We start from the raw sequence: 9,705 nt of genomic DNA, 5'->3' as shown, positions 1-9,705 counted from the left end.
CTTGGATGTCCTCAGAGCATCCTAGATAAAATTTAGAAGATAGTTTCTTAGAATGTAATACATATTCAAATGGTTTTCTTAAGTCATTCATTTGACCAACCTATGAAGCCAAAAGTTCTCTCTACCATAAGATAGGTGAGGCTTACAGAAGCAACTCAGCACAACTTATTTTTTATAGATACTACTTAACTGAAATGTCTGCAGGAATGTTATGTGTCTATAAATAAATCCATAAGAAGCAACAGTGCATGTAAGACAGTAAATTGTGGGAAGAGTCAGTGCAGTAGCCAGTGAGACTGGATATGAAATAGGGAGGGCAGCTCATGATCTATAGATTAGAATATATTATGTATGAATGATAAATGGTTGTCTATAGCCATTCAGGTTACTGACAGTCATGATCCTAAAGTCCTTCTTTCTCTACTAAACTGCTGAAAAATATTTTGTGAAAGGCTGGTTAGTTATGCTATGAGTGCTATGGGACACAGAGGAGAATAATAAAAATAAAACTAATATATTTCCCATGTCTGTTTTCTAAGTTGAAATTTTGGTATAAATTTATCTCATGGGTAAACACAACAATTTAATACTAGGAATTTTGAAATAATTTTAAGACTTCTTTTAAAAAATACATATAAATCTGCTCATGAACCAAAAGAATATCTCAATCTTAGGATCTGTGTGAGCATTCTATGTGGACATATATATGTGATAACTATTGTTATTTATGATTTTAAGAGGACAAAAATATCTTTGGCTATTTTTTAAAAGTCTGCAAAATCTTTTGATTTATACCTGTAAAACAGAATAGAATACCTACTGCAGTGAAAAGCTGGACAAGATGCCTGAACAAATAGCTTTCTTCATGCCTTATTTTGCTTTGCTTTTTTAAACTTCTTTTTAAATTGACATATTTATGAAGAAATAAGGCCCTAACAGGCACATTTCAATTGACACTTTAAGCATTTTGAAACTGAGCATTATTATTTATCATCTATCTTTTGGTTTAAAAATTGGAAGAAGCAGAACAAAACAGATGGCGATGGACATTTACAATCATCCCTCATTTGTGTTCTTAATGTCTCATCTATGGCAGTGACTTTTGACTTCCACATCTTAGAATTGTTTCTCAATTATACCAGAGTCATTATTTTGTTGGAAACTATCAATTGTGTGAGAGATATAGATGATGATTGTACCAGCTTATACATTTCAAATAACATCTCAGATCATAAGGGACCAAGAAAGTTGGTCTTACAAAGCAATTAACTGCTTTATCCTTCATGAATTAACAATCTAGTTCTCATCATATCCAGTCTAGTTGATTATTTCTATTTGCAGCCTAATACTTTGTCCTCAGACTACTGTCTTGTAAAGGATAATTGAAGACATTTACACATATCTTGCTAGCAAGAACATTGCTCTTATTGTTATGGAAAAATTCCAATCCAATGTGATTTATATTGCATAATATCATGTAGCCATATCAAAAGCACTTTGCTTAAAAATAGAGGAAAATTATTGCAGTTGGAGTTTCTAGAAGTAAAAGGTCATGGATAATCACTGTCAAAGAAAGCAGTTAGCTTATTTTATGTTTGCTCCAACAAAATTAAGCCTGTTTTCTCTTGGAAGTGGTTAACACACAATGGGAGCAACTCTGTCAAATATGTGTTGCCATGGCCTTATTCAGACACCAATTGGCTTCTTAACTCAGGGTTCCACTTTTCACCTGGTTGGATGTAATGCCAAAGAAAAGCAGCATTTTAAAATTCAATTTTTCTTTCTCTACCTCCTGTGAATCAAAAGTCAACCAAAACAAGACATACAATTTTATACAAAGGGAGGGCAAGTTTCCACAGGAAAGTAAAAATAAAATTTATACTCATCATTTATTCAAATTATAGTTTTTTAATACCTATATCCCCAGTTTAAAATAATGTTCATGAACTTTGTGATTCAATTATAATTATTTGGATAATTTTGATATCAGCCTTACAAATTAAAAAAGTATTTCAAGTCACTCTATTTTATTTCCATTTTAAACATTCAGGTGCTATAGGGTAACCACCCTGTTTGCCTAACACTGAGAGGCAGGACTTATAATGCTGCAACAAGGGCATATTAAGGTGGTTGATACTGTAAAACTTAAAACTCTAAAATGTATCTTAGGAAGGCTCAGTATTTAAAATGAAAATCTGCAAAGTGAAGAAAGCCTGAGTCATTCATTATGTGTTCATACAGGTACACTTTATTGAGCACTTTCTGTGAATCAGCTATTTGGGTGGGCACCAGATTCAGACTCAGTTCTTATCCCAGATATCTTAGCTAATAAAAGAGTAATATGCAAATTGACCATCATTCCAACACACAAGATGGCTGCCCCTATGTGGTCAAAGATGGCTGCCCCCATGTGGATACAAGATGGCCAGCAGGGGAGGGCAGTTGGGAGGGACCAGACCTGCAAGGGAGGGCAGTTGGGGCAATCAAGCCTGCAGGGGAGGGCAGTTAAGGGTGACCAGGCTGGCAGAGGAGGAAAGTTGGGGGTGACTGGGCCTGCAGGGAAGGGAAGTTGGGGGGGGGACCCAGGCCTGCAGGGGAGAGCAGTTGAGGGGGACCAGGCCTGCAGGGGAGGGCAGTTAGGGGAAAACAGGCTGGCAGGGGAGCAGTTAGGCATCAACCAGGTTGGCAGGGGAGTGGTTAGGGGGTGATCAGGCTGGCAGGCAGAAGCGGTTAGGGGCAATCAGGAAGGCAGGCAGGCAAGCAGTTGGGAGCCAGCAGTCCTGGATTGTGAGAGGGGTCCCAGATTGGAGAGGGTGCAGGCTGGGCTGAGGGACACACACTCCCGTGTATGAATTTTGTGCACCGGGCCTCTAGTCCTATATAATAAAAGCCTAATATACAAGTTGTTTGACTGGGAGTTCAACCACTTGCTATGATGTGCGCAGACCACCAGGGGGCAGCGCGGAACAGGGGTGACCTGGTGCTGGCAGCGGGCGGCTGTGGAGGTGCTACCAGCCCCGATGGGCCCCAAGGAGAACGGGACCATGCCAGATGGTGGAGCAGGTGAGCAGGTGGTGCCAGGCCAAGGTGGGTGTGAGTGGGAGCCCAATTGCCCCACCAATCGCCCCGCAGACAGCGACCAACAGTGGTGGCGGGGGGAGTGGGGCTGCCACCCAGCTCCCAGGCACTGAGGGAGTGGGGCAGGGGGGCCTGGCCCCAATTGATCACTCCGCAGGAGGGATGGTGGAGCAGGTCAGGGGGCGGCGCCAGGCCATGGCGGGGTGCCAGGTGGGGCTGCAGGGCTCTGAGGCTGGGGGTGCGAGCTAGGGCCCAATCACTGCAGGCCACCCCAAGGACCCCACCCATGCATGAATTCATGCACCAGGCCTCTAGTATACATAATAAAAGAAAAAAAATAAACAGAGAATTATGAATAAACTAGCAGCCCGTTTGCAAGAAGATTCGTGCAATAGACCTTCATTCACCTGGCTGCCTGCACCAGTTTTCTGCCGGCACTGGGGACACAGGCCTTGGCTGTGGCCACCGCCTTCTGCCTTCTTTCAGGGTCCGGGCTTGGCCCCGGGCGGCGGCCTTGGCTCTGCTGCACCCCAGCCTCCCTGCTACAGATCGTAGGAGCCAACCCCCATGGTTGCCTGCGATCCATGCAGGCTCCCCGCTGGTGCCCAAGGCCGGGAAAGCCTCCGCCCCAGGCTTTCCCGGCCTTGGGCTCAGCCACACCCAGCGTCCCTGCTACGGATCGTAGGAGCCGACCCCCTGGTCATTGCCTGCGATCCGTGCAGGCTCCCCACTGGTGCTCCGCCACACCCCAACGTCCCTGCAACCGTTTCCTGGTGGGCGTGGTTGGTGGGCATGGTTGGTGGGCGTGGCTTGTGGGTGTAGCGAAGGTACGGTCAATTTGCATATTACTCTATTATTAGGTAGGATATTCATACAAGGTTCTAAAGGACATGGAGGAGTATAATGAAAATATAACTTGTATATTTCTCATGATCTGTTTTCTAAGTTTGAATATTGATATTTAAGCTGTTAAAGTATCACATATTTTTTATTTTTATTTTTTAAAATATACTTTTATTGATTTCAGAGAGGAAGGAAGATGGAGAGAGAGATAGAAACATCAAGGATGAGAGAGAATCATTGATTGGCTGCCCCCCCGCACGCCTCCTACTGGGGATCAAGCTTGCAATCCCGGGCATGTGCCCTTGACTGGAATTGAACCTGGGACCCTCTGGTCCGCAGGCCTATGCTCTATCCACTGAGCTAAACCGGTTAGGGCAAGTATCACATGTTTTAAATATATAATTAAGTTATAATTCCAGTAACTTTCAAAAAACATTTTGTTTTTATAAGCAACAAAGTCATCCACTAAGTCATATTTGAAAATAAAATAATTTCTGAAATAAATCAGTTTGGGAGTCAGTATATAATTTATTTTATCTTACAAACAACCTAAAAGTTTGAATTTTATAGCACTTGGCCATTATTACATATTGATAAAGCAGTCAATTCACCAAGAAGACATACCAGTTCTAAGTGGTAATAACCTAACAAAAGAGTTTCAAAACACATAAAATAAAAATTGATAGAATTCAAAGAAAAAAATGACAGTTTCAAATTATAGTTAGAGAACTTAATAGTCTTTTCAATAGCTGATATAAGAAATAGAAAATTTAGTACAGAAAAGATCTGAACAACCCTATCAACCAACAGCCTACATATATTTATAAACCAATGCATGTTCACCTTATGATAGCAGAATAGACATCCTCTTCATATGCAAATGGAAAACTTAGTAAGGTATATAATATCTAGGCTTTAAAACTGTCTTTAATAGATTTATAAACTAAAATCATACAGAGTATGGTCTCTGAGCACAACAGACTTGAACTAGAAATCAATAGCAAAAATATATCTGGAAAATCTCCAAATATTTGAAAATAGCACATTGCCACATAACGCATGTGTCAAAGAGGAACTCACAGTAATGTTGGAAAATATTTGAATGATATAAATATGAAAATGCACTATTATTCATAACAAAATCAGTGGGGATACAGCTAAAGCAATGTTTAGAGGAAAATTTATGGTTTTACATGTTTCTATTAGAAAAGAAGGAACATTTCAAATTCATGATCAAAGCTGCTACCATAAGTAATAGGGGAAGTGTGAGAAGAGGGGATATAATTAAAGAGACAGCAAATAAAAGAAAGGAAATAATAAAGGTAAGATTAAAAATCATTAAATGAAACAAAAACAATAGAGGGAATCAATGACACCAAAGCTAATACACTGAAATAAACAATACAAAAGATAAAGTATTAGCTCGAGAGAAGACACAAATTACCAACATCAGAAATGAAAGAAGAGACATCCCTGTAAAGTCTACAAACACTAAAAAGATAGTATGGTAACATTATGAACACATTTTTGCTGACAAATTTAACACTTAAATGAAATACACAAATTTCTTGAATTCCTACCAAAGCTCACTAGGAAAAAAATAGATAACTAGAAAAGTTCTCTAGTTTTTGTTTTTTTTTCATTTTTATATCATTTAAGATATTTCTCAACATTATTTGAGTTCCTCTTTTACACGTGTTATGTGGCAATGTGTTGCTTTATTTTCAAATATTTGGAGATTTTCCAGATATCTTTTGCTACTGGTTTCTAGTTCCAGTTCAAATCAATGATGATTCTTTCTAATCATTGATGTTTCTCTCTCTCTCTCTTCCTCTGCCTTCCTCTCTCTGAAATCAATAAAAACATATTTAAAAAGTAAAAATTAATTAATTAAGATATGCAATAAGAACAAAGTAATCACAAGATTATAAAGACAGTGTGAAATAAAGATGAATACAAAATATCTCATTAATATTTTTATTTGGTTTAGATGCTGAACCGATAATATATAGATTAAATAAAGTATTAAAATAATTTTCTTGTTTCTGTTGAATTTTTAAAATGTGGTTATAAGAAAATTTAAAATTACTTTTTATGATTTTAACTATCTATCCTCAATCTTATAAAGGATATCATGAAAACTCTATAAATATATGCCATATTTAATGGTAAAAGACTAATTTCTTTCCCTTGAGATCAGAAATGAAGTAAGGGCCCTAACCGGTTTGGCTCAGTGGATAGAAAGTCGGCCTGTGGACTGAAAGGTCCCAGGTTCTATTCCGGTCAAGGGCATGTACCTTGATTGTGGGCACATCTCCAGTGGGAGGTGTGCAGGAAGCAGCTGATCGATGTTTCTCTCTCATCGATGTTTCTAAGTATCTATCCCTTTCTCTTCCTTTCTGTAAAAAATCAATAAAATATATATTTTTTTAAAAGAAATGAGGTAAGGGTGTTCATTCTCATAACTGCTTTTAAACTTGTAATATAACAAAGCAAAAAATAAAACAAAATAAAATAAATTACATGTAGCTGAAAAGGAGAAATAAAAGTGTGTTTATTCACAGATGGTAAAATTATCCCTGTAAAAATTGCAAAGATGAATATGCAATAAAACTGTCAACTAATAATTGGGTTAAGAAATGTTGCAGAATATAAGGACAATATACAAAAATCAACTGCATTTCTATATATTAGCAATAATCAATTAGAACTTAAAATTTTAAAAGTACTTATAATAGCACCAAGGTATGGAATAGATAGGGACAAATCTAACAAAAATATGTACTAGGTTTGGGTGCTAAAAACTACACAATATTGATGAGTCAGATACAAAAAGACTAAACACATGGAGAGCCATACTGGGGTACGTAATAGATTAGAAGACTCAATATTATTACTGTCAATTTTCCCCTAATTTACTTGTAGTTTCAATGAAATCTCAAAATTCCAACAGGCTTTTATTTTGTATAAATTAATAAGCTTATTTTTAAATGTACACGAAATTCCCATAGAAATGGAATAATTAAAACAATTTTGAAAAAGAACATAAGTACAGGACTCACACTATTTAAATTACCTTAAAGCTATAATTATTAAAACAATGTTATAGCTAAGAAGATAGACACAGAGGTCAATAAGACAGAATAGAAATTTCAAAAATACATCTTACCCATAGCGTGGTAAAAAAATTGGGGGGGGAACAGATTCCCAAAGGTATTTTATTCTTTAGTTATGATCTTATTACTTGATAAAGAAGAGGCCATTAATACTGAATATAGTAATTTAATTAGTATTGTAAAGTTTTTCATAGACTAGACCCTTTAGCAGTTATAGTCTAAAAATACTTATAGAAAGCTTTAGCAGTTTTTTAAATTTATCTTTTTTTTTTTACAGTGTAAAATTTTTATATTTAGAATTAGGCAGCTGGACTCAGTTTAGCTGATCCCAATTTTGTTGGCAACATCCAAAGCATCATAGTCAGGAGCCAGTTGAACATATTGCTCTTCTCTCCATCAGGCCTGATCAGGGTGTTGGCCTTGGCCACATCAATGTCATAGAGCTTCTACACAGCCTGTTTGATCTGGTGCTTGTTGGCCTCGACATCACAATGAACACAAATGAGTTGTTGTCTTCTATCTTCTTCATGGCTGACTCGGTAGTCAGGAGGAATTTGATGATGGCATAGTGGTCAAGCTTGCTTCTCCTGGGTGCGCTCTTCCAAGGATATTTAGGCTGCCTCGGCAGCCTTAGTGTCTTTGGCCTTTGGAAGGTGGGTGATGTGCAGATCTTCTTTATTTTGTGGCTGTGGACGCCTTTCAGCACTGCTCTCTTTGCCTCCAAAGCCTTTGCTTTAGCTCCGGCTTTGGGAGGGGCAGGGGCTTCCTTCTTAGCTTTCAGCACCATCTTTGTAAAAAGGTAAAATGTATCTTTATTGTTAAAAGATGACCCACGTTTTATCCCCCATTGACTCTCTCTACCCCGGTCCTTCACCACACTATTATCTGTGTCCGTGGGTTATACATATATGCATATAAGTTCCAAAGATGTTCAAGATAATTCTGAAGAGAAATGTTTGTATTTTCTAAACATTGGGTATTCATATCAAAAATGATGAATGTTGGCCCAGACCTAACATTATCTTAAAAAACTAAGTCAAGCCCAGCCTGTGTGGCTCAGTAGTTGAACATCGACCTATGGGCCAAGGCCTCACAGTTTGATTCCCGGTCAGGGCACATGTCCAGGTTGTGGCTAGATCCCCAGTGTGGGGCATTCAGGAGGTGGCCAATCAATGATTGTCTCTCATCACTGATGTTCCTTTCTCTCTCTCCCTCTCTTTTCCTCTCTGAAATTAATAAAAATATATTTTAAAAAATTAAGTCAAAATGTTTAGTAGACTTTTAGGTCTTAGAAGACCTATGTTTTTAGAAGGAAACATTAAAAAGCTCTTTGCAAATTGAGATAGGCAACTATATCTTAGGTAAAACACAGAAAATAAAACTATAAAATAAAAAATTAGATAAATTGGACTTCATCAAAAATTTAAAAATACGCTTTTAAAAAGACACTGTTAAAAATAATGACAGGTTAGGGAAAATATTTTTAAAACACATATTTGAGAAAGGACTGGTCTGCAGAGTATACAAATAGTTCTTTCACAACTCAGCAATAAGAAAACAATCCAGTAAAAATGGGCAGAGATTTTTACAGTCACTTCACCAGAAAAGACAAATGGGTAAATGGATCTTCATTCATTGCAGCACATGAAAAAAATGCTGAAAATCATTAGTCATTAGGGAGATAGGAGATGCAAATTACAATCACAATAAGTTATTACTAAGCACCTGTTAGAATAAACTCAATTAAAGAAAAATAAATGGTAATTACAAGTGTGTACAAATGTATATGCAAGCCAACTGGTATTCTCATATATTGCCAAAGGGGATGCAGAATTGATGTAGCCACTTAGGAAAACAGTTTGGCAATTTCTTCTGAAGTTAAATATTTACTTATATTATTCAGCAATCTCACTCTTAGGTATTTACCCAAGTGAGATAGAAACATATGTTCACAGATAAGGCATACACATTTTTTTCTAGTGGCTTTATTACCAAAATTGGAAATAAACCAACTTTTCATCAAGTGAAGAACGGATAAATAAACTGTGGTACATCTGTAAGCTGAAACACTAATAAAAAATCATACCTAGTAAAGAAGCTACTGATAGTAATTCCACATTGATGAAACTCATAATGCTATGTGAAAAAATTCAGGATCAAACAGCTATATGCTATATGATTCTATTTATATGATATTCTGGAAATATCAAAACAGTAGGGACTGAAAACTTATCAGAGTTTTCCAGGAGCTGTGGCTGAGAGTAGGGGATTGGCTGCAAATAAACATGGACAATTTTTAGTGTGAAGAAAATATTCTGTATCTTCATCATAGTGATTATGTAACTGTACATATTTGTCAATATTCATAAAATTGTACACAGAAAAAGGTGATTTTTACTGTTTGTAAATTATAATTCAATAAACTTAAAAAGAAGAAGATGGCCCAGCACTCAGTGGTTGAGTGTTAACCTATGAACCAGGAGGTCACAGTTCAATTCCTGGTCAGGGCACATGCTTGGGTTTTGGGATTGATCTCCAGTAGGGGGCGTGCAGGAGGCAGCAGATCATAAATGATTCTCTCTCATCACTGATGTTTCTATCTCTCCCTCTCCCTTCCTCTCTGAAATCAATAAAAATATACTTAAAAAAACATATATATCCTATATAA

General features: G+C 37.2%; 1 pseudogene across 1 annotated transcript; it reads right to left on the bottom strand.

Moving 5' to 3' along the window:
• Nucleotides 1–7,355: 7,355 nt before the first annotated feature.
• LOC307104496 (large ribosomal subunit protein uL23-like) lies at nt 7,356–7,824 on the bottom strand (annotated as a pseudogene). The gene has a single exon. The product of its transcript is annotated as a large ribosomal subunit protein uL23-like (transcript).
• Between the last annotated feature and the right edge of the window lie 1,881 nt (nt 7,825–9,705).

The sequence above is a fragment of the Cnephaeus nilssonii genome (genome assembly GCF_951640355.1).
Source record: "Cnephaeus nilssonii genome assembly, chromosome: 8".
NCBI classification, from domain to species: Eukaryota; Metazoa; Chordata; class Mammalia; order Chiroptera; family Vespertilionidae; genus Cnephaeus; species Cnephaeus nilssonii.
The sequence above is the reverse complement of the archived record's forward strand: the minus strand, read 5'-3'. Positions and strand labels throughout refer to the sequence as shown.